This window comes from Salvelinus alpinus, chromosome 9 (genome assembly GCF_045679555.1).
Source record: "Salvelinus alpinus chromosome 9, SLU_Salpinus.1, whole genome shotgun sequence".
Lineage (NCBI taxonomy): Eukaryota > Metazoa > Chordata > Actinopteri > Salmoniformes > Salmonidae > Salvelinus > Salvelinus alpinus.
The window spans coordinates 83,300,369-83,326,547 of NC_092094.1; the positions used below are offsets into that span (position 1 = coordinate 83,300,369).

The 26,179-nt window shown below is 41.6% G+C and overlaps 1 protein-coding gene across 2 annotated transcripts in view; it reads left to right on the top strand.

Moving 5' to 3' along the window:
- The first annotated feature begins 492 nt into the window (after window positions 1–492).
- Window positions 493–26,179, top strand: part of LOC139530798 (signal-induced proliferation-associated 1-like protein 1) — a 92,052-nt gene continuing 66,365 nt past the window's right edge. For both annotated transcript variants that reach the window (XM_071327501.1, XM_071327502.1), the window contains exon 1: window positions 493–741. The gene's annotated coding sequence lies outside the window, so the exon portion shown is untranslated. The remainder of the gene's footprint in view (window positions 742–26,179) is intronic.

Here is a 26,179-nt window from a genome sequence, read left to right on the forward strand (position 1 = left end):
TGTAATTTATGTTATGAAAGTCCCTGGAGAGATCTGTGACAACAGTGAAAGGTTAGGCTACTCTTCTCCGAGAGGTAGCTATGCATTTTCTCTAAAGCCTGTGTTTTTTTGCAAGTAGAATGAGTGCCTTGACTAATGCAATACTGTAGCTCAGTCCAGAAACAACCCATAGCCCCTATACCCCCATAGCCAAAATGTACAATAACTCTAGGATAAGAAGCCTATAACTTGTTATGGGAAACAGAAAGCTCATATGACACAGAAATTATTGATTGCATTTAATCATATCACATTGACTGATTTGCACAGTATTGCAGTTGAGTTCACATGCTCTATCCTAGATAGGGGTTTTCTTTTCGAAGGGCCAATTCAAGAGAGCTACTGCAGAAACACAACCAGGTGAGCAGAAATGGATTTGTTACCACAGTAACGTTTGCTTTATAGTATGAAGTCTTCTCGCGAGATTCCAGTACAGTGAGGGAGGGTGGTTGGTATGATCTCATCTCTACAGCAGCTGCATAGTGCAGCGAAGCAAACCCGTAACTTTGTATCAAACTTCTACATATCTGACGAAGGCAACCGGATCATTGGGATTTTAACCGAAACGGAAACAACTGTTTAAAGCAATATACATAACGGTGTTGCTGCATTTTTACACTGACGGGTCTTGAAAAACAAAAGGGGGAAAACGCTTAGTATTGTGTTCATGCCATCCAATGGTTGACGGGAAGAGGAGAAAAGGTGAGTCGGGAAACATGCGTTTTAACGTTGGGGAACGATCCATGTCATGTGCATGATGTTTTTAGGTACATGATCGCAAGCAACATCAGGATAGTCTCCTCAACCAATAAACAGTTTAAACAGCTACATCTGACCGATTAGTATGTGTTCTATAGTAGCCTAAGTAGCCTATATTAGAGTGCGCAATCTGGGTATTTTCTTTCCCGAAATTAGGAGGGAACCAGAAAGGTTGCTTTGTGGGTTCAGAACGCGCACTCTGCGGGTGCCTGGAGTGGAAACTGTCAATTTTGGTCAATGCAATCCGCAATTATATCACGTTCGTCAAAGACGATGTGCATTGTTTCGGGTGCAACTTGAGTTTGGTGATTTCCAGGTGGCATCGAGCAAACGGGCTTGTTGTAATAGCGCTGTAATAGGTGTGTAATGCTGCAGCTTTCTGTGTAGTCCCCTCCTTTAGCAAGCTATATGCTATAGCCTACATCATTTTCTACCATTCATATAGTTAGTTCGGGCCTCTACAAGTGGTGGGTTAATGTTGCTGAAGGGTTAATGTTGATGTTCCTTTGTAAGTGACAGACCACCACTATCAACCCAAATGGTTAAACAAACTATTGGGCATAACACATTTGATTTAGTATAGTAGGCTACGTGGTGAAGCAGCTTGATGGATCTTGCTATTAGCAAGGCAACAACCATTGATGTGGTTTGGACTGTCACAAGGGATAACACTATTGTCTACTTGGTACAAAAACTGTACAGTATTGATCAACACTGTGCACTTAGGAGAAACCCCTTCAAATTAGTAGATTCAGCTATTTCAACCACACCCGTTGCTGACAGGTGTATACATTCCGGCAAACAACCATGCAATCTCTATAGACACACATTGGCTGTAGAATGGCCTTACTGAAGAGCTTAGTGACTTTCAATGTGGCACTGTCATAGGATGCCAACTTTCCAACAAGTCAGTTCATCAAATTTCTGCCCTGTAAATGATGTTATTGTGAAGTGGAAACGTCTAGGAGCAACAACGGCTCAGCCACGAAATGGTAGGCCACACACGCTCACAGAACAGGACCACCAAGTACTGAAGTACGTAAAAATCGTCTGTCCTCAGTTGCAATACTCACTACTGAGTTCCAAACTGCCTCTGGAAGTAACGTCAGCACAAGAACTGTTCATCGGGAGCTTCATGAAATGGTTTTCCATGGCCGAGCAGCTGCACACAAGCTTAAGATCACCCTGCGCAATGCCCAGCGCCGGCTGGAGTGGTGTAAAGCTTGCTGCCATTGGACTCTGGTGCAGTGGAAACATGTTCTCTGGAGTGATTTATCACTCTTTACCATCTGGCAACCCCAATGCATAGTGTCAACTGTAAAGTTTGGTGGAGGAGGAATAATGGTCTGGGGCTGTTTATCATTGTTCGGGCTAGGCCCCTTAGTTCCAGTGAAGGGAAATTTTAACGCTACAGCATACAATGACATTCTGCTTCCAACTTTGTGGCAACAGTTTGGGGGAAGGCACTTTCCTATTTCAGCATGACAAAGCCCACGTGCCCAAAGCGAGGTCCATACAGAAATGGTTTGTTGAGATCGGTGTGGAAGAACTTGACTGCCCTGCACAGAGCCCTGACCTCAACCACATAGAATACCTTTGGGATGAATTGGAACGCTGACTGCGAGCCAGGCCTAATTACCCAACATCAGAGCCCGAGCTCACTACCCGCAGCAGTGTTCCAACGTCTAGTGAAAAGCCTTCCCAGAAGAGTGGAGGCTGTTATAGCAGCAAAGGGGGACTAACTCCATATTAATGCCCATGATTTTGGAATGAGATGTTCAGCAAGTGTCCACATATTTTTGGTCATGTAGTTTATTTTTGTGTGCAACCTGTGAGACATGGTAGTAATTACACTGAACAAAAATATAACCGCAACATGTAAAGTGTTGGTCCCATGTTTTATGAGCTGAAATAGGTCCCAGAAATGTTCCATATGTACAAGAAACTTATTTCTCTCAAATTTTGTGCACAAATTTGTTTACATCCCTGTTAGTGAGAATTTTTCATTTGCCAAGATAATCCATCCAACTGACAGGTGCGGCATATCAAGAATCTGAATAAACAGCATGATCATTACACAGGTGCACCTTGTGCTGGGGACAATAAAAGGCCACTCTAAAATGTGTAGTTTTGTCATACAACACAATGCCACAGATGTCTCAAGTTTTGACTGAGGATGCAATTGGCATGCTGACTGCAGGAATGTCCACCAGCTATTGCCAGAGAATTGAGTGTTCATTTCGCTACCATAAACCGGTTGGTTTTCTGATCCACGCCACTACCTTTTTTTAAAGGTATCTGTGACCAACAGATGCATATCTGTATTCCAGTCATGTGACATCCATATATTAGGGCCTCATTTATTTATTTAAATTGGCTGATCTCCTTATATGAACTGTAACTCAGTAAAATCTTAAAATTGTTGTGTGTTGCGTTTATTTTTTTGTTCAGTGTACTTAGTTTCAGGGGCAATTCAAATGCCTCACTGACCAAGTAATAGCCTATTGAATTACATAACGCTATTGGTTGAAACTTTATAAGGCAGGCAATGTTTTGGCATTGAATGAGCCCTACAGTGGCAAATCTGGATTCACTTGGACACAGGATTTGAATTAGACCTCTATGACCGGCTGTTACTGACAGTTCCAGTAGCTGTCAGAAGGAGTCCAAATAGAGTATATTTAGCACTCATTCACTGTTTGCTCTTTTTTTGTATATCTTTGCATTTGTACTTGCTGTCCTATGCAGATAAGAGCTTCAGTGTTTAATTCCCCCCTAATATTCCATCTGTATTGGTGTATGCTATTCTGTGGAAACCTGCTTGGTTATGGTGGATGTGTCAGATAGGGGGAGGAAAGAATATTGAGTTGCATAGTTGGCAAAATATTAGCATTCTTCATAAACTTGACTGACTGATGACTGGGATAACATCAGTCAGGTCCATAGTCATAACAATTGAAGACCTCTGTTTTGCCGTTTAATACATATTTTCTTTACACCATTACTCTCATATTTAGTCTGATATTGTTTTGCTGAAGCCATCATGCAAACTGGACCAGTGCCTCCTATTATGGAGTTTTCACTTTAAATCAATCCAGTGCTGACACTACTATGGGAAAAAGTATCTTTCTATTTTAATCATCATTGATGGGCAAACCAGTCTCTACTTTGTGCTATAGACAAAAATATCCTTCATGGTTATCATAAGACAATAGTATAGGCTACTATTTTGTTGCCTTACACCCTGGAATTAAAATAGATTTTTGGGGGGTTTGTATCATTTGATTTACACAACATGTCTACCACTTTGAAGATGCTAAATATTTTCTATTGTGAAACAAACAACAAACAACAAATAAGACAAAAAAGAAAACTTGAGTGTGCATATCTATTCACCTCCCCAAAAACAATACTTTGTAGAGCCACCTTTTGCAGCAATTACAGCTGCAAGTCTCATGGGGTATGTCTCTATTAGCTTGGCACATTTAGCCACTGGGATTTTTGCCCATTCTTCAAGGCAAAACTGCTCCAGCTCCTTCAAGTTGGATGGGTTCCGCTAGTGTACAGCAATCTTTAAGTCATACCACAGATTCTTAATTGGATTGAGGTCTGGGCTTTGACTAGGCCATTCCAAGACATTTAAATGGTTCCCCGTAAACCACTCAAGTGTTGCTTTAGCAGTATGCTTAGGGTCATTGTCCTGCTGGAAGGTGAACCTCCGTCCCAGTCTCAAATCTCTGGAAGACTGAAACAGGTTTCCCTCAAGAATTTCCCTGTATTTAGCGCCATCTATCATTCCTTCAATTCTAACCAGTTTCCCAGTCCCTGCAGATGATGCTGCCACCACCATACTTCACTGTGGGGATGGTGTTCTCGGGGTAATGAGAGGTGTTGGGTTTGTGCCAGACATAGCGTTTTCCCTGATGGCCAAAAAGCAAAATTTTAGTCTCATCGGACCAGAGTACCTTCTTCCATATGTTTGGGGAGTCTCCCACATTCCTTTTGGCGAACACCTAACATGTTTGCTTATTTGTTTCTGGCCACTTCCGTAAATCTCAGCTCTGTGGAGTGTACGGCTTAAAGTGGTTCTATGGACAGATACTCCAATCTCAGCTGTGGAGCTTTGCAGCTCCTTCAGGGTTATCTTTGGTCTATTTGTTGCCTCTCTGATTAATGCCCTCCTTGCCTGGTCCGTGAGTTTTGGTGGGCTGCCCTCTCTTGGCAGGTTTGTTGTGGTGCCATATTCTTTCCATTTTTTAATAACGGATTTTATGGTGCTCTGTTCAAAGTTTCAGATATTTTTTTATAACCCAACCCTGATCTGTACTTCTCCACAACTTTGTCCCTGACCTGTTTGGAGAGCTCCTTGGTCTTCATAGTGCCGCTTGCTTGGTGGTGCCCCTTGCTTAGTGGTATTGCAGACTCTGGGGCCTTTCAGAACAGGTGTATATATATACTCAGATCATGTGATACTTAGATTGTACACCGGTGGACTTTATTAAACTAATTATGTGACTTCTGAAGGTAATTGGTTGCACCATATCTTATTTAGGGGCTTCATAGCAAAGGGGGTGAATACATATGTACGCACCACTTTTACGTTTATCTTTTTTGAAACAAGTAATTATTTTAATTTCACTTCACCAATTTGGACTATTTTGTGTTTGTCCATTACATGAAATCCAAATTAAAATTACAGGTTGTAATGCAACAAAATAGGAAAAACGCCAAGGGGGGTGAATACTTTTGCAAGGTGAAAGAGATTTGCGTCAGTTCAAATCTGGTATCAGGACAAAATGTGATTCATTCATAAATGGTAAATGCAATTTTCGTATATACGGGTTCACTGTATCTCCGCGCAGGGTAGAACAGGGAACTGGCAGGAAGTACGTAAACAGCTGTTCTTATACCGTGATGACGTAGTTCCAACGCGTCTGTTGGCCTATCACAGTAGAGGCTGAGCGCGGTTTAGACTTTGCCTAGCCTATGCTGGCACCCGGACTTGTCCAAGTCCCTTAGTGCTCTCTTCTGTCCACATCTGGTTGTTGGGTAGATTAGATCCGTCTTGTGTCTGTCGATTCTACACTGAAACAGTTCCTAATATGGTATTGTCCAGTGCCCTACCCTCCCTGGTTGGCTTAGAGATATGCACCCCTCCCCTCTCCAGATTGACCACAGCTTTTATGGCCTGTCACTCAATGTTGGTCAGTCTTTACACACCTACACATCTGTATTGTTTGTGTGTGTGTGTGTGTAACAAAACAATATTCATCTTCAAACAATATGCTAGCGGGCTATAGTGCATAAACATAAATCCTAACAAAGGGACTGTATATGCAGCTCACATCTCATCACCAGAGAATGATGACTGTAGGTCATTACTAAGACTCTAAGAACAGGTCAGTCATGAGGAGCATGACATCCAGCCACAGTATACGGCAGACTACAGTGAGGGACAGTAGCCAACAGTAGGGTCAGGGAGGTGGACTCCAGGGCAGGCTCTCCAGGGCAGGTACGATTTTGAGCATTGTTCAGGTTTATAAAGTGCCTTTCTGGAATGTGTTTGCTACAATTCTGAGTAGCCATCGTGAAATACTAACACTAACTGTTTGCTTTGTTGTTCATAAGAGTAAGCCTACACTCTACCAAAAATGGGTTCCAAAACAGTTCTCTGGCTGTCCCCATAGGATAACCCTTTTTGGTTCCAGGTAGAACCCATTTTGGTTCCAGGTAGAACCCTACATGGAATCCAAAAGGGGTTCTACCTGTAACCAAAAAGGGTTCTTCTATGTGGACAGCTGAAGAACCCTTTAATAGCAACTTTTTGACATTAAGTGATAATGCCAGAGAAGGCAGTGTTTGGAGGATATATTGGAACAGTTGTCTGAACACCGGCTTCAAGGGCATTATCACTTTTATGCAACGGGTTGCCAACATATTCAAATAATGATTGACATATTGTAATTTACTTTATTTTGATACATGTATTAATACTATTTAATTCTTCCAAAAGATATACTGTAGTTCTGATTAGAGGTCGACCGATTATGATTTTTCAACGCCGATACCGATTATCGGAGGACCAAAAAAGCTGATACCGATTAATCGGCCGATTTGTTTATTTATTTGTAATAATAACAATTACAACAATACTGAATGAACACTTATTTTAACTTAATATAATACACTGCTCAAAAAAATAAAGGGAACACTTAAACAACACAATGTAACTCCAAGTCAATCACACTTCTGTGAAATCAAAACTGTCCACTTAGGAAGCAACACTGATTGACAATAAATTTCACATGCTGTTGTGCAAATAGAATAGACAAAAGGTGGAAATTATAGGCAATTAGCAAGACACCCCCAAAAAAGGAGTGATTCTGCAGGTGGTGACCACAGACCACTTCTCAGTTCCTATGCTTCCTGGCTGATGTTTTGGTCACTTTTGAATGCTGGCGGTGCTCTCACTCTAGTGGTAGCATGAGACGGAGTCTACAACCCACACAAGTGGCTCAGGTAGTGCAGTTCATCCAGGATGGCACATCAATGCGAGCTGTGGCAAAAAGGTTTGCTGTGTCTGTCAGCGTAGTGTCCAGAGCATGGAGGCGCTACCAGGAGACAGGCCAGTACATCAGGAGACGTGGAGGAGGCCGTAGGAGGGCAACAACCCAGCAGCAGGACCGCTACCTCCGCCTTTGTGCAAGGAGGTGCACTGCCAGAGCCCTGCAAAATGACCTCCAGCAGGCCACAAATGTGCATGTGTCAGCATATGGTCTCACAAGGAGTCTGAGGATCTCATCTCGGTACCTAATGGCAGTCAGGCTACCTCTGGCGAGCACATGGAGGGCTGTGCGGCCCCCCAAAGAAATGCCACCCCACACCATGACTGACCCACCGCTAAACCGGTCATGCTGGAGGATGTTGCAGGCAGCAGAACGTTCTCCACGGCGTCTCCAGACTCTGTCACGTCTGTCACATGTGCTCAGTGTGAACCTGCTTTCATCTGTGAAGAGCACAGGGCGCCAGTGGCGAATTTGCCAATCTTGGTGTTCTCTGGTAAATGTCAAACGTCCTGCACGGTGTTAGGCTGTAAGCACAACCCCCACCTGTGGACGTCGGGACCTCATACCACCCTCATGAAGTCTGTTTCTGACCGTTTGAGCAGACACATGCACATTTGTGGCCTGCTGGAGGTCATTTTGCAGGGCTCTGGCAGTGCTCCTCCTGCTCCTCCTTGCACAAAGGCGGAGGTAGCGGTCCTGCTGCTGGGTTGTTGCCCTCCTACGGCCTCCTCCACATCTCCTGATGTACTGGCCTGTCTCCTGGTAGCGCCTCCATGCTCTGGACACTACGCTGACAGACACAGCAAACCTTCTTGCCACAGCTCGCATTGATGTGCCATCCTGGATGAGCTGCACTACCTGAGCCACTTGTATGGGTTGTAGACTCCATCTCATGCTACCACTAGAGTGAAAGCACCGCCAGCATTCAAAAGTGACCAAAACATCAGCCAGGAAGCATAGGAACTGAGAAGTGGTCTGTGGTCACCACCTGTAGAACCACTCCTTTATTGGGGGTGTCTTGCTAATTGCCTATAATTTCCACCTGTTGTCTATTCCATTTGCACAACAGCATGTGAAATTTATTGTCAATCAGTGTTGCTTCCTAAGTGGACAGTTTGATTTCACAGAAGTGTGATTGACTTGGAGTTACATTGTGTTGTTTAAGTGTTCCCTTTATTTTTTTGAGCAGTGTATATACTTGTGTATTGATTTTAAAGAAAGGCATTGATGTTTATGGTTAGGTACACATTGGTGCAACGACAATGCTTTTTTCGCGAATGCGCTTGTTAAATCGTCACCCGTTTGGCGAAGTAGGCTGTGATTCGATGAGAAATTAACTGGCACCGTATCGATTATATGCAGGACACGCTAGATAAACTAGTAATATCACCAACCATGTGTAGTTAATTAGTGATTATGTTAAGATTGTTTTTTATAAGATAAGTTTAATGCTAGCTAGCAACTTACCTTGGCTTCTTGCTGCACTCGCGTAACAGGTAGTCAGCCTGCCATGCAGGCTCCTTGTGGAGTGCAATGTAAGGCAGGTGGTTAGAGCATTGGACTAGTAACCGGAAGGTTGCAAGATCGAATCCCTGAGCTGACAAGGTCAACATCTGTCGTTCTACCCCTGAACAAGGCAGTTAACCCACCGTTCCTAGGCCATCATTGAAAATAAGAATGTGTTCTTAACTGACTTGCCTAGTTAAATAAAGGTTAAAAAAAAAAACGGCCACAATTGGTGTCCAAAAATGCTGATTACCGATTGTTATGAAAACTTGAAATCGACCCTAATTAAATCGGCCATTCCGATTAATCAGTCGACCTCTAGTCCTGATACAAATCTAGGGTTGCTACCCAAGCCGGCTGGTTATTCTATCAGTTCGGTTGCCAGAGACCTATGGATGCAACCCGGTTGTTCGTTCTAAACGTTCCATTGCCATACTGGCTGGCAGCGTTTGTTACGGATAGATTGTCAATCATACAATTAAGTTGTCTGTGTTATTTCGTTCTCACCGTTACTTTGTCACTGTTATAATTTGCGTGAGTTGTGTTACGGGTCCCATTACCATCCCTCCCAGACTGTCGGGCCAAAGAGATTCGTAACATAAGCCCTCCTGGCATCACCACTGTATGTATAAAGATGATGATTGTCACCTGTGAGTAGGGGAGAAGGAGAGAAAAAGAAATACACAGGATACACATAGCATACCTGTATCCGTAACACTCCCACCCTTAAAAGAGCAACCCTAGGGGGGATTGCGAACACAAAACATACAAACATCATTATTCTCACACACGAGACAAAGCATCTGCCAATACACATAATTGTCAACAGAAACTGGTTACCCGATTTTATCTTCGGTAACGGTCCAACACAATCAACCACCACATGTTCAAATGGTTCACCTATGACAGGTATTGGACAAAGAGGAGCGGGAGGAATAACCTGATTTGGTTTTCCTGTTATCTGACACGTGTGGCATGTCCGACAGAACTGAGCCACATCTTGTTTTAAACCCGGCCAAAAGAAATGGCGAAGGATCCGATCATAAGTTTTTGTGATTCCTAAATGACCGGACCACTGGTGATCATGAGCAAGGGATAACACATTTTGTCGAAAGGCTGTAGGAATCACTATTTGGTAAACAGCATTCCAATCTCCGTCCGCGTCATCATGGGATGTCCATTTACGCATGAGGAGATTACCATCAATGAAGTAAGCCACGTTCTTCTTCTTTACATCTTCCAATGAGACAACACTAGAAAAACATTTAGCAAGCTTGTTGTCAACCTTTTGGTTAGCGATCAGCTGCTCAAGAGTGACTGGTAACTGTATTGCATCAGCAATAAGTTCAACATTCTTTGCTTATTTCCTGGGCTGTTTGTCAGAGGTGATCAGCTTCCCAGAGGTAGCACACAACCCATCCTCTTGATCATCCTCTTTGAACAGAATAGTGTTCGACAAATCTATCACGTCACCCTCGTCGTGCCTGAGCACGAGTGACAGCACAAGCGGGGAACACATGTGGATAACTCTGTGCCAGCTCATTGGAGAGAGAGTGGTCACTTTTATCCATTACTTCCAAAACGGGTACTACCTTTCCTCCGGCAATATCGTTACCCATTATAAAGGTCACACCTTTTACTGGCAACATAGGACGTACCCCCACTCTGAATATTCCACTGATTAACTCAGAGTGTACTTTCGCCAAGTGCAATGGCACTGGGACAAAACCCATTTCAATACCCTGAACTAACACACTGGAACCACAGTATGTATCGTCGGATAAGGGCAACACATCAGACAATATAAACGACTGCGCCGCACCAGTATCTCTAAGGATTTTAACCGGACGCTGAGACGCTTCGTCATTCGTTAGGGACACAAACCCCTCGAAAATGAACGGTTCATAACTACGGTTGGGGACTGGGTCTTTCAAACAGTTACCCTGAGGCACCTGTTTCGTTTCAGACCTCACAACCGTACGAATTAGACCAACACCTGTTGGTGACTTGGCACGAAGAGGCATCCCTTGTTTACGTTTTAGCAGGAAGCAATCATTAATCATATGTCCCACCTTATGACAATAGAAACAGGGACGCTCATTCTTCTGGCGTGCTTGATATACTGCTGGCCGACTAGGGCTAAAAGTAGGCAACTCATTAGCTCTACTCTCAGTATGAGCCGAAAACACACTCTTGTGCGTCAACACAAACTCGTCTGCCAACACAGACGCTTCTGACAGGGAGGATACTTTCTGTTCGTTTAGGTACACTACAATGCGTTCGGGTAAGCAATTTTTAAACTCTTCCAACAAGATTTACTCCCGGAGAGTTAAAATCAGTTACCTTACTAGCAGCATGCCATTTATCAAACAGATTTCCCTTGTCTCTAGCAAATTCCACATAAGTCTTACTAGAAGACTTCTTATGAGACCTAAATCTCTGTCGGTATGCCTCAGGCACAAGCTCATAGGCGCGAAGAACAGTAGCTTTGACCACTTCATAATTCAAACTGTCTTCCAGAGGTAGCGCTGACAAAACCTCTTGGGCTTTACCAGTTAATTTACACTGAAGTAATAGGCACCATACCTCTTCAGGCCATTTCAATGCTACGGCTATACGTTCAAATACACAAAAATAGGAGTCAACCTCTGACTCTCTGAATAAAGGTACCAAGGCAATCTGCCTACTAATGTCAAAAGTGTTGGAAGCTACAGCTGGTGAGGACGCCTCACTAACAGTCACAGCAGGACCGGAGGCTAGCCTCGCTGTCTCTGCCTTCAGCTCCTTCTGGCGCATTTTGAACTCCATCTGACGTTGTTCTTTATCTGCCTTAATTTTACACATCTCCAACTGGAGAGTCTCTCGCCTAATTTGGGCTCTCTTCTGCCTCCAGTTGGAACTGTATGGAACGGACATCCCTCCTGGCATCACCGGTTGACAGTGGGGAGAGTGGATCAAAATGGGGCAATGTGGCTGGAGCTTTAGCCTCGCCCTCAGACACCACTGGGCTTAGAGGAGCAGCAACATCCCCTACAGGGGTAGTAGACTCAGGCAGCGGTAATACACGCACCTGCTCTTCCAACAAAACATTCAACACTAGTTGTTTAACCTCCGCTTTAACTAAACTCGGCGGAATCGATAACGAATAATGGTCAGCCAAGGTCATTAAATCAACTCTACGACATTTATCAAACACATCCCACGAAGGGTTATCCACAAAGGATTTCAAATCAAATGTAGCCATTTTGAATAACTACAGAGCCAACAAATAGCAAACACTAATGCTACATCAACTATGACGCTCAACACCAAACTATACCACTAAAACAATCTGCACAAGCGGTATGGGTGTCAGTTATGACAATATCCCGGATGAGCCCCCACTTATGTTACGAATCCCTTTGGCCCGACAGTCTGGGGGGGGATGGTAATGGGACCCGTAACACAACTCACGCAAATTATAACAGTGACAAAGTAACGGTGAGAACGAAATAACACAGACAACTTAATTACCGTCAAACACTCAGGGTTTATTTCTAAACACACGGTAAAGGGGGGCAGGAAAAAGGGGCTGAGCTGGACCCAAGGAAAGAAATAATAAGTATTCAAAAATACCCCTAAGTTAGACTAGCGTACTTCACCAACAGCTAACTAACCAAAAATACAGTGGGTGGTCCGCCCAGTTCTAACTAGTGTTTTTAACAAAGTTTACCTACGGGTAGTGTATGCCCATGGGCGAACTGTCTGGTTACCCCCTTTTCCCACTATCAAAGAAACACTCAAACACCATAACAAACCCAATACTCACAGGTGGGGACAAAGTGGCATGTAGTTGCAAACCACACAATGGATCTACAGACATATGGCATTGACAGAGAGATTGAGCTACACAAAGAGATCGAGCTCCAGAGAAAACAACTGACAGGGTTTTTAAACCAAGGGAAAGGAACTGTGATTGGGTAGGAGAAAAGGAGCAGGTGTCTTCTGATTAGCGACTGATTGATGACTGATTGGGGGATGATGATTGTCACCTGTGAGTAGGGGAGAAGGAGAGAAAAAGAAATACACAGGATACACACAGCATACCTGTATCCGTAACAGCGTTCTTATCCCTTGCTTGCTAGCTTGCCAACAACGGCTAACTTACAGTCACGTCAAACAGTGTAGCCAGAATAACAACAGTAGTTGCATTTGCATTTGTTTAAGCTGTTTTGTAGTGACATTTATTTGGATACATCCATAACAATGAGCTAATGAGGCGGCATAGAAAATGTACTCTCTCGTAAGGACACTTGTTCAGAGGAGCTAGCCAACAACACCGCTAACACAATCACTTCAAACTGAAGCTGGAAAGACTGCAAACTAGCTGCACTTCATTTCGTTTGACCTTTTTTCAATTGACATTTCTTGCTATATATCCATAAAAATTATGGCAGGTGATTCATGATTTCGACTGGCAGAGAAACGCTGCCTGTCTGTCTATCTCGTCCTGACTCCCGACACGTTCATTACTATGGGACAGCTGGAGATTTAATTTCAATATTGAAACAATGTTGCAAATTTCGGAGAGACAGACAGCAAGGTTTATACAAATATCTGCTGTTTAAAAAACTAAATGTTACTCTAAAAGAAATGTGAGGTAATGTCTAGAGGCTTTTTATAGTGGAAATCAAGTGTATAAATTGCCTCGCTGGGCTGATGAGACAGTGGATTGCGCAGTCAGATGGAACAGAGTACATAGGCATTTTAACGTCATAGATTTAGCCTGTGGTAACTTGTGGAATAGACACCGGCTGGAATGCGGTTTTAACCAATCAGCATTCAGGATTAGAACCAACCGTTGTATAAAGGTATACAGTAACATGTCATGATAAGATTACAGAGTGGAATATGATTCCAGGCCAATTAAATACCCGGGCCCGCCTGCCTATTTATTAAAGGTGCTCAAATGTTTACATTCAACAATAATTAGGATAATCAGTTTGAATTCTCATTAGAAAGACACTGTCTAGTCCACTGTGAGTTTGAGACTTAAGTCGTCTCTCTCCTTTTGAAACATTTCTTCACCTCGAGTAATGTGCTGCTTGAATTGACAATGTTGAATGGCTTCCCTCCTTATGTTAGTTGGTCAAGGCTGAAAACAGACATAACAGACCCTGGGATGTGCCACTGAATGGACTGATACACCAACATGTCTGGTGTCAGTACAAGGCCATCTTCTTTTAATTTCTATTCTGACTCATCACTGTGAAATAAAATAAGTGGATTGACCTTTTGGCCAACCATTCGTAACCACAAAAGATAACGACTAGAAATGTATTACCATTATGGAAAAATTAGTAGGCTACTGTTCAAATGATTAAGCAGTGTTTGTCAGACCCAAAGGCAGAAGAGTAAATGATTGGCTTGGCAATCTGTCCTCCAGTGCCCTACGATGTCACCATTGAATTGAAGGGGGGGTGATAAGCTGACTGGGATGAGGATGACTGTAGTAGTGTCTCCTATTAAACTGTTGGAATGCACCGGCTTTGTCTGCTTGGGCCTACCGGGGGTATGCCAACCGATGGAAACGGCGAGAGAGCTCAGTATTCACAATGGAGATGATGTAATCTCTTTCAGCTCACTGTCACAGAGTACATGCAGATGAACAAAGAAAACTGCCCCTTCGACCACGTTTGGGGAACGTCAACCTCACAAAAATGCTATCGGCTTTTGTGGTTTTACTATTATTTATGTGGAGATCAAATATTTTGCCTTGTGACGCCCCCTACTTATTCTCCTGATGAGGCAGAATGTAATGTAGTGGTGCAAGTGCAACATAGTTGATGTGCTGATTTGGGACAAGATGTCTATTCTAATCTAGTCCTCCCACAGCTGACAAATAGTCCTATTCCCTACAGTGTCAGTCCAATTCTTGTTCTGCCCTGATAGTCTGTTGCTAATGCTGATGAACTCAAGTAACCTCACTAAAGCCTTGTTCACACTGCATGCCTTAATGCTCAAATCAATTTTGCTTTTCAAATCCTTTTTGGAATACTGACTGGCCAAATGGTATATGTGTGTGTTCAGACAGCAGTCATTTGCTGACATGGCTACGCTAGTTGTCATAGTGATGACGGGTGTGTGCACAGTGGTGTAGGCTGATGATGGTGATGCTCGTGCTTCCTATCACTCAGAAGTTATAAAGCAAGCTAGGGTGACAACCAAAGTTCCCTCCATTTTTTTCAGCATTGAGCAAATTTCAGGACTGCTGAGCGCAAACTTGAACTTGTGAAAATTCTGTGCAACATTCAGCGTGCGTTTACTGTGAACACTGAGGCTGTACCCGCTTAAAGTTACAGTGCCAAGAGGGCTACTGTGGCTATTTGATCATAATGTAGACCTACCAGTGGCCTACCAACAAAAACAAGAGAAAAACGTTCTATCGTTCAGCCTACAGTAGCAGCCTATGTGTGGTGTTCAATGCCTACATTCCATGAGACTTTAAAAACAACGTGCAGGGCTTGACATTAACCTGTTTATCCACTTGTCCATCAGACAAGGAGGTGACTGAAAATGTTGTGTTTGATGCAAGAAACCACTTTACAAAATAAAATGCATTAATATTTACGACCATTATTACAGAGAATCAGACAAATTATGCTACGCTCTGTCTATTGGCTACTTAGCTTATTCAAGACCGTCTCAAAATACAACACTTCCCCTTTAAGACATAAAAAAGCTCAAAGATGGCTAGAAATGTACACATTTTGTGCTCTTGTTGGAAGCAACCACTCCCCCATTGTTGACCCGAAATGAGCTATGACTGGGCTAATAACTCACTAACTAGCATACTGTAAACACAGTCCAGTTCAAAGTGAATGGCACAGCTTCATATGGCAATCACTATTTGCATATAGGCCTACTGCAACTCTGATTGGTTATGGCGCACTTGTCTGTGTAGAGTACAGGCCGGAGTAGTGCCTGTCAACGCAATAGAATCCTACTCCAATGCGCTCTGCCAACAAGAAAATCTCTTGCAGTTAGTTTTGCATATTAAATCTTGCATAGTTCATTTTGTTTCAGAATATTACATTGAAAATGGCTAATATTGCGTTGATTCGATCACAATTCCCACAGTAGAGCGAAGTGTTGATAGTGTTAACTAAAGGGGAAAACTGTCAAAAGTTGAGTGAAGTTCAACCTCGTGCTTCTCTGCGCGAGCTCATATTTATTTTCTTCTGCACAGCAGTCCAAGGGGAGCTGAGCCCCCGTGCGCAACTTAGAGGGAACATTGACGATAACAATGCCTGCCATGGACGTTTCCCGTTTTTTAAATGTTTTGAATGTTCAAAATCATAGTGTAAGAATAAGATAAGATGATCCAACTTTCAAAACAAGTTATTTTTGACTAGCCACAGTAGTCAACTAGCTAGCTTGGTAGCTTTCTGGCACATTAACTAATTTGTTTGTAAACAATTAACTGGCTAGTTAGCTACCATGTCATGTTCTTGTCAAACTGTCAACAGAGTAGCTAGCAAGAAACAAGATATGCCAAATAACAGTCTAAAAAACACTTGAGGGCATCTAAATCAGATATGACCGTTCAGACACAAGTCGCATGGCCGGGAATGTATCTGACTTCGTAGGTGGTTTGAAATGTTGCTTGAAATATCTGATTCCATGTGGCTTTTGACTGTTCAGACTGCAGGAACAATGACAGATTTGAATCGGATATGCCAAAAAATGTGATTGTAAACATGACTTAGCCGAACCCTAACGCAAAGCCACAGTCCCACTACACCAGACAGGCTGCAATTCCCATCTCTCAGGTCCAACAAGTGCTGGAAATAGTGTGTGGTGGGCAGGGATCAGGGAACAAACAACACAGAGAAAAACAAACTGTTTGGAAAGAAAAGGTTTCCGTAATGAAATGTTGGTCCCTGAGAATGTGTTGTGTTGCTTCAGACTATCTTGCCTGACATAGTGATGATCTGTCTGGTATTGTCTGAACATGCCAGTCAGTCTCTACACGGTATCACACTTTAAAGCCTACTCCCCATGTCTTTCCCTCACATACTGTAGTTGACAGGGCTCTCTCTGCTACTATTCATAGTCTATAAACAGAGAACAAGGCCGATGCCCCATGCTGTGTCTGCCATGCAATAGTGACATATTATTTGCCCATACGGGTCGAACAACAAAGCTATACTGTTGTTCTGTGGACAGAAATATGAGCAGATTGGATTGTGATGTGGATTGGTCATTCCTGAATCAGGATATCAATCTGCAGACAGGTCTTGAAGAAAAAGAAGCAGCAGGGGCGCTTCAGGTATTCCAAAACAACCACAGGTGCTTTTGGAGGGAGATAGTACTAGAAAAGCAAAAGGAAACATTATAACCACAAATAGGTGCTAAGTGGCATAAAAAATCCAAGTCCAGGCACCCGTGTGGGTTTTCAAGTAAAAAAGCCTTTAATTTGTGGGATAAGTCATAATTAAAATACACTGAATGGACTTGGATTTTTTTATGCCACTTAGCACCTATTTGTGGTTATAATCTTTCCTTTTCTGCAGACAGGTCTGTTCAGCTGGTCCTTCACTTCAACAGCTGAACTGTTTTTGTTACTTTCAGGAGCAGCGTGGCGTACAGTGGAATTCCAAGCTCCATAGCACCGCATGAGTTCTCCTCAGAACTTAGTGTGTTGGGGGTTTCAACATATTATCTTATCAACATATTATCTTTGTTAACAACATTTTTGAAAGAGTTGCAGGTTCCCCCTCCTCCCTTTTGTTTCCTGCATCCCGACCAGCAGAAATCCCACTTCATATTGCTCCAAGATTTCACATCCTCTCTGTAGTCGAAGCACATAATACGTTTCCATCCTGTGAGTTAAGTTCCTGCTCTGCTCCGGGCATGGTGGGGGTGAGGAATGAGACTGCTTGGCTCCAGTTCCTTCCTTGTCCTGTGTGAGGATGTCAGTGGCTCTTCTCTGAAACACACAAAGAGAGAGTGGGGGAAGAAATTCAATGCAATGGAATAGTCAATTTACTGTTCTGACCTGATATCGCTATGATTTCCTGACAAGGGGGGACAATTCTGTAATATTAAAGGGTAGATAGCATAAACATAATCACATGGAACATGTGTTTGCATTAGTATACACATCAAAAGTTCCAATGCAAAGTTACACCATACTTATCTCTTTTTCAAGTTATTACATAAAACCTATCAGAATTCCGAAGTCATGCTGGAAATAATTTTTGCGGGTGTGTCGTTATGTGGAGGACCCAGCAAGGCAGCCTATTCCCTAGAATGTAAACTCCAACAGAAATAACTTCCAAATGTATAACTTAAAATTAAACCAAATCGTTAGCACTGCTGGTTTCAATAAAATTTTCAGCCAATTTACAAGCAAATACTTTATGAATGTATTGTTACAAATCAGCTTGCAAGGTTGCTAGCCAACTAGCCTGCTAATGTTAGCCCTACCAACCTGCTAACATTACCTTGGCACTGCATGAGTCAGTCAGTTGCAATATGACTGACACCTAGCTTACAGCTACATTAAAGTAAACCAGTGTTTTGGAAATGCATAACAACATCTAACCAATTATCAATAATGTTACCGGTATATGCAGTTACGTTTGCCAGCAAGCCAGCCAGCTAAAGTTAGTTATTTTAAACTGCTAGCTAGCCTAGCCAGCTAAGTAGCCTAGCTAGCCAACCACCACAGTTGACATAGCTAAGTAGTAAACCAGAGAACAACACCAACTAGTCTAGCACAGGCAGGAACCCACAGAACACAACAACAACAAAAATCCAGCCAATATAAGGTAGAGAGAGCATAGACTTACCGATTGACGGCTCAGTTAGCTACCAAAGAAAAGCCAAGGACAGAGACTCTTCAGAGGGAGAGGCCGTTTCATTGGTTGAGGGAGAGTCAGCTAATCCAATAGTGATGTATATCTAAAGTAGATCGATTCCAGAGGCAATAATCTAGAGGCGGCATTGGGCACAGGAGATAAGGGGAAGAGTCCAACAATAAGACGTTGATTGGAGGAAGTCCCCAGTCAGATGGAAATGATCACAACTGCACAGTAAATCAGCTACTGTAGTGCGCTACTACCAATCCAAGGTTGTTTTTGCGTTGTCTTCATGTTTTTTTTTCTGTAGATTGATGAGGATAACATGTAATTTAATCCATTTTAGAATCAGGCTGTAACGTAACAAAATGTGGAAAAAGTGTAAGGCTCTGAATACTTTCCAAATGCACTGTATATCACCAGTAGTACATTTACCGTTCATTCGTATAATTTCTAAGCTACAGTGTTTGTTTGGTTACTGTAATGTCTGTTTAATGCATTCAATATAATATTATTCCAGTATTTTACCGTTCTCATTGTCAGAGTGGACACGTTGTTCGTAGAGCGCACAACCAATGCTACACTTGTGAGAAACAAGTTTTGGTTTATTTCATTCCATTTACAAGTTTTGTCAATTTTTGTTTGGAGCGCTCCTGTCAATGTTGAGTGAGGACGCGCACCTGATTACGCCTAGAAGTCGGCCTATACCTACCTGTCCTGCGAGCAAATGTTGGCATATAAATGTTCCCATTTGGGGATCTGATAGTATTTCTGATTGTCTTAATGCACCACCACTAATGAGCTGTGGAGCTTCTCAAAGTAATGTTTTCTTCACCTCAAACAGCAAGCAAACAAAGTCTGTTTTTACATATATTGAGAATGACAATAGTCCCTAAATGTATTTGAAAAATCTTTCCAGCTCTCTCCCATTTGAAAACCACTCAGCGTGAAAGAAAATAATGTCATGCTCTGATCCAGAGGAAACATCATAAAATAGGCTTACCTGATTACTTCTTATGCCTTGCGCAAATAGCCTACAGCTGTTTCTGTCCCAAGCTCACTAGAGCAGGAATCTCTGAGGGCCCAGAATATTTTATACAATGTTGCAAGTTTGCAAGCATGAGCTTTTGGCCAGACCCAAGTTGATAGTTACAATGTTTCAAGTTGGTTGCAGACAGGCCATGCGTAGCCAATGTGATTTATAGGATATTTATTTTTATCAGGATGTTTTCTACCTGCAGGCTGCAATGTTTTTATTTGTTGGCTTTATAGGCTATTTTTTACATAGTTGTCAATAGAAGTTACTTTTTAGGTTTGTGTCACTCCTTGTGTACCGGCAACAGAATCTGTAAAAGCCATTAGGACCGGGAGGAGGAGGGTCGGGAAAGGTCAAGTTTTTTTCTGGCTCCCTCGAGTCATTTGTGTCTTATTTCATCAAACAGTACGCTTATTAAAGCATCAGACAAGTTCAATGCATACATAGTTGATTTTATTAATTAGGGATAGCCCCTTTTTTTTCAATTTTCGCCTAAAATGACATACCCAAATCTAACTGCCTGTAGCTCAGGCCCTGAAGCAAGGATATGTATATTATTGGTACCATTTGAAAGGAAACACTTTGAAGTAGGAGAATATAACATAATAGATCTGGTAGAAGAAAATACAAAGAAAAAAACAACTGTTTTTTCCCCCTACCACCATCTTTGAAATGCAACAGAAAGGTCCCCCTTCTAGCCATCACTCTGGTTGTAATTCCGATGGTGTCCACAAGATGGCAGCAGTGTATGTGCAAAGTTTCAGACGGCTATACCTTGAAGTATGAGCAAACTACATGACATTTAATCGTGAAGGAGACATTTGCATTCATTTTACATTTTTCTGCAAGAATATCGTCAAATCTGTATACTTGGACTTTTCCAGTATTAGTAGCCATATTATAAGTTCAACATTTGCAAAACAACCAGTTTTCATAACTTCATAACTCTGAATATTCTTATAATTTTTGTCCAAATGGAAAAGGCATGCTGTCGCACAAGGTTAGCAGCTACACTTTGCGACAGATACAGGGTTTCCGGATACTCCCGTAAAGCCCAGCTCATTGGCTATCTAGCTAGCTTTGTTTTACCCCGGTTGGTGCTTATTTGAAGTGCCATGAAGGCATCACTCTGAACAAATTTTGTGTCTTATAGGATATACTACACCCTCAATGATATAGTGAAGTCTGGTTGCGTTCTAGGATCTCTGAGGAATACATACGGATGTGATTTGACTGGTTGAAACAATGTTTAGGGTTACATTTTCACAGATTCCTTTCTTTGCAAATTGAACGAGTGGAAATACAAAATCGATCGTGCATGCTATATGGACCTTTTTAGTATATGAAAAATAATTTTATCTAACAAAACGACACTTCATGTTATCTCTGGGACCCTTTGGACGATAAATAAGAGCAAGATTTCAGAATGTAAGTACACATTTCACCTTCAGAGGTGAATTTATCAAACCTATCGTGGTGAAAAAAGTGTTGTTAGGAGCTCTCCTCAAACAATAGCATGACATTTTTTCACAGTAATAGCTACTGTAAATTGAACAGTGCTGTTATAGTAAAACTTCTTATGGCTGGGGGCAGTATTGAGTAGCTTGGATGAATAAGGTGCCCAGAGTAAACTGCCTGCTACTCAGTCCCAGAAGCTAAGATATGCATATTATTAGTAGATTTGGATAGAAAACACTCTGAAGTTTCTAAAACTGTTTGAATGATGTCTGTGAATATAACAGAACTCATATGGCAGGCACAAACCTGAGAAGAAATCCAGGAAATTTGAGGTTTGTAGGTTTGCCTATCGAATATACAGTGTCTTTGGGGTCATATTGCACTTCCTAAGGCTTCCACTAGATGTCAACAGTCTTTAGAACCTTGTTTGATGCTTCTACTGTGAAGAATGAGGGAAGGAGAGCTCTTTGAGTCAGGTGTCTGGCATGAACTGACCACGCGCTCTCCCGTGAGAGCGACCTGCGTTCCATCGCATTTTTGAAGACAAAAGAATTCTCCTGTTGAAACATTATTGAAGATTTATGTTAAAAACATCCTAAAGATTGATTATATACATCGTTTGACATGTTTCTACGAACTGTAATGGATTTTTTTGACTTTATCTGGACCTAGTGCCTGCGCATTTGGATTACTGTACTAAACGCGCAAACAAAAAGGAGGTATTTGGACATAAATTATGGACGTTATCGAACAAAACAAACATTTATTGTGGAACTGGGATTCCTGGGAGTGCATTCTGATGAAGATCATCAAAGGTAAGTGAATATTTATAATACTATTTCTGGCTTCTGTTGACTCCACAACATGGCAGATATCTGCATGGCTTGTTTGGGCTCTGAGCGCTGTACTCAGATTATAGCATGGTGTGCTTTTTCCGTAAAGTATTTTAAAAAATCTGACACAGCGGTTGCATTAAGGAGAAGTTTATCTAAAGTTCCATGTATAATACTTGTATCTTTTGTCAATGTTTATTATGAGTATTTCTGTAAATTGATGTGGCTCTCTGCAAAATCACCGGATGTTTTGGAGGCAAAACATTACTGAACATAACGCGCCAATGTAAACTAAGATTTTTGGATATAAATATGAACTTTATTGAACAAAACATATATGTATTGGGTAACATGAAGTCCTATGAGTGTCATCTGATGAAGATCGTCAAAGGTTAGTGATTCATTTTATCTCTATTTCTGCTTTTTGTGACTCCTTTCTTTGGCTGGAAAAATGGCTGCGTTTTTCTGTGACTAGGTACTGACCTAACATAATCATTTGTGGTGCTTTCGTCGTAAAGCCTTTTTGAAATCGGACACTGTGGTGGGATTAACAACAAGTTTATCTTTAAAATGGTGTAAAATACTTGTATGTTTGAGGAATGTTAGTTATGAGATTTCTGTTGTTTGAATTTGGTGCCCTGCACTTTCACTGGCTGTTGTCAAGTCGATCCAGTTAACGGGATCTCAGCCATAAGAAGTTAACAAGAATTTAAGCCTTCAGCCGATATAAGACTCTTATATGTACCAACATTTATTGTTTCTCTAAAATCTGTAATCGTGACACAAGGCGCTGCATGATTTACAACTAGGGCAGCGTTTCTTAAAAGTGGGTTGCGGACCTGTTAACTTCTCTGCGCTACGGATCCCTTTAGCGGGATCATTTTCCTAAACAACCGCTGAATTGCAGGGACTTTGATAATCTTCGGATGTTTGCACTCACGAGACTCCCAGTTACACAATAAATGTTATTTTTGTTTGATAAATATTACTTTTATAACAAAAAAACGCCATTTGGGTTGCGCGTTATGTTCAGAAAACTACAGCCTCGTTCCGGTCCTGAAAGGCAGAAGAAAATTCCCAAACGGGTCAGATTCAAAAATATTACTAAAAATATTTATAATCATGCAATCACAAGTGAAATATACCAAAACACAGCTTAGCTTGTTGTTAAGCCACCTATCGTGTCAGATTTTGAAAATATGCTTTGCAGCGAAAGCAATCCAAGCTTTTGTGAGTGTATCAATCAATGCTAGAACAGCTAGCCCCAAATTAGCATGGTCACGAAAGTCAGAAAAGCAATAAAATGAATCGCTTACCTTTGATAATCTTCGGATGTTTGCACTCACGAGACTCCCAGTTACACAATAAATGTTATTTTTGTTCGATAAATATTACTTTTATAACAAAAAAACGCCATTTGGGTTGCGCGTTATGTTCAGAAAACCAAAGCCTCGTTCCGTTCGACGAAAATTCCAAAAAGTATCCGTAATGTTCGTAGAAACATGTCAATTTTTTTTAATAATCAATCCCCAGGTTGTTTTTAACAAACATAATCGATAATATTTCAACCGGACTGTAACCTATTCAATAAAAGAGAGAAAGAAAATGGAGAGCTACCCCTCTCGCGCGCAGGAACTAATCAAAGGACACCTGACTAGTTTTGAAAAATCTCGCTCATTTTTCAAAATAAAAGCCTGAAACTATGTCTAAAGCCTGGTCACAGCCTGAGGAAGCCATTGGAAAAGGAATCTGGTTGATACCCCTTTAAATGGAAGAAAGACGGGCAAGGAAACACAGATTAAAAAATAAATAATAATAATCACTTCCGGGTTAGATTTCCTCAGGTTTTCACTTGCAGAATCAGTTTTGTTATACTCACAGACAATATTTTGACAGTTTTGGAAACTTTGGAGTGTTTTCTATCCTAATCTGTAAATCATATGCATATTCTACGATCTGGACCTGAAAAATAGTCCGTTTACCTTGGGAACGTTATTTAAAAAAATATATATATAATAATCTGACCCCTAGCGTCAAGAGGTTAGCGCACACAATGTGCGCACACAATGTGTTTTGTTTGGGGAAGTGCTTAGTAATGAGTCTCTCAAAAAGAACAAATTAATAAAATGACACTTCCCGACCAAACATCCAGGCACAACATGACGGTAAACCCAGGGAGTTATTTCAGAACAGGGCAGAATGCTTCAGGAAACAGTGCTTTGAAAGTGGAAAAGTAAGTCAGCTAGCAAGGCATTGTTGTCATTTTATAACAGGTGATGATAAGCAGAAATAAGGGAGTACTATCTCTCATAGTAGTACATGTGAGTTTCTCTTTCAAACAATCCCCTGGCCTTGTAAAGTTACACAGCTAATAGCTAACGTTAGCCAAAGCAAGCTAGCTAGCTACTGATAGTGCAACCCTAAGAAACAGCACAGATGAAGATGAAAAATGATCAGGTCTACTGTACATTTTACTGTAGAAATGATTGTTGAAAACAAGTCTAGGTTGGAACTGTTGCTATTAAAATACAAGTAATCATTTTTATTCTGAACTGGAATAAACTGATTGAAGTAAGATGCTTTTTGAGGCAAACACTCACACAGTTCTGGGTTGCTCATCTACAGCAGGAAGCTGTCTCCTGCCTGACTTAGAAAGCAGTAGATGTTCTGATCCAGATTGGGAAGTCAGGGTTCTCAAGTACAGAAACAGTCTCAATGCTGAGCATGACCTCAAGAGTTGCACTGTCAAAAACTGAGCCCAGAATAGACATGCTTGTTGAAAACTTCAACCAGCCACACACCTCTCATTAGGACTGTGTGTGTGTGTGTTTTCTGGTCTACACCTGTGTGATGTGATCAATCAGTTTATTCCAGTTCAGAATAAAAACATATGTATTGTATTTTAACAGCAACAGTTCCTACCTAGACTTTCTTTCAACAATCATTTATACAGTAAGATGTACAGTAGGCCTGATCATTTTTCATCTGTACTGTTACTGAGTGTTGCACGATCAAAAAGCCTGTGTGTGTGTTCTGTTATTCATCTCTGTGATGTGATCAATCCGTTTATTCCAGTTCAGAATGAAAATTATATATTGTATTTTAACAGCAACAGTTCCAACCTAGACAGAAATGTAAGAGTGTTTTTAATGGGGGGAAATAAGCATGAAAAGATATTTATAAGTATTTCATTGTCATTTGTTTTTGTCTATATTGCATTTTTTTTGTTGCCATAAGGGCAATGAAGTGTACTGATATTTACGTATAGTTGCATATGTTCCTAAGCTTGGGTCCCAGGAAAACACAGAATTTCTAATTTTGGTCCCAGGCTGAAAAACGACTTTCGGTTTACTTAGATTTTTGGGACAGCCCTAGTAAAAACTCATGCGTCCCACTCTTCAAGGATCACCCCTCTCTTTCTGTGTTACTTTTTCACTTTTGTGGTTGACAGTGACTCAACCTCATAGATTAGGAGTAGTAGAAATTGGTAACACATGAGTGCCTTGCCTACTTTCTGACTAGATAAACTCATAGGGAGTGAGTGGGACAGTTTAACTGCTGGAGAGAGACACTTTCCATCTGTCCCTAGGTGGAGAGAGCAGATTGGGCCCGACCAATAACAAACATGACTGCTGCTTTTCCAGGCTTTCCTCCCAGCCTGTTTCCTGTTTATTTCGTTTATGTATTCCTGGATACCTTGGCTACAGCTTTGCTGCTGGAATGAGATACATACATCAACTCCCCAAATCCAAAACTGCTGGATGGAGGCCTATTTGGAAGCTCATCCTCTCAGCAATAAATAGCAATACACTTTTGACAGGTTTGGTCTGTTTTTATGATGTTGCTCTTGAAGCCAAGGACAAGGAGCTAGACTACTAGACTGACTCTAGATCTGATCTATGGAAATGGCAATTGAAACGACAGCACTGTGTCTCATATCTAAATAGGGGTGTATCATGATATTCTCCCTTAGTTAAGGTAACAAGTGCGGAGTTGAAGGGTGGTCATCTGCTACAATACATTAACTAAGGAGGGACTGCATGGCAAAGAGGTGTGCAGTCTGCTGTGCAGGGTATCACATAAAAGCCTGCCTGCCATTATTGCTCAATTAGAGGCAGGGAGGACCCTTTCTGACGT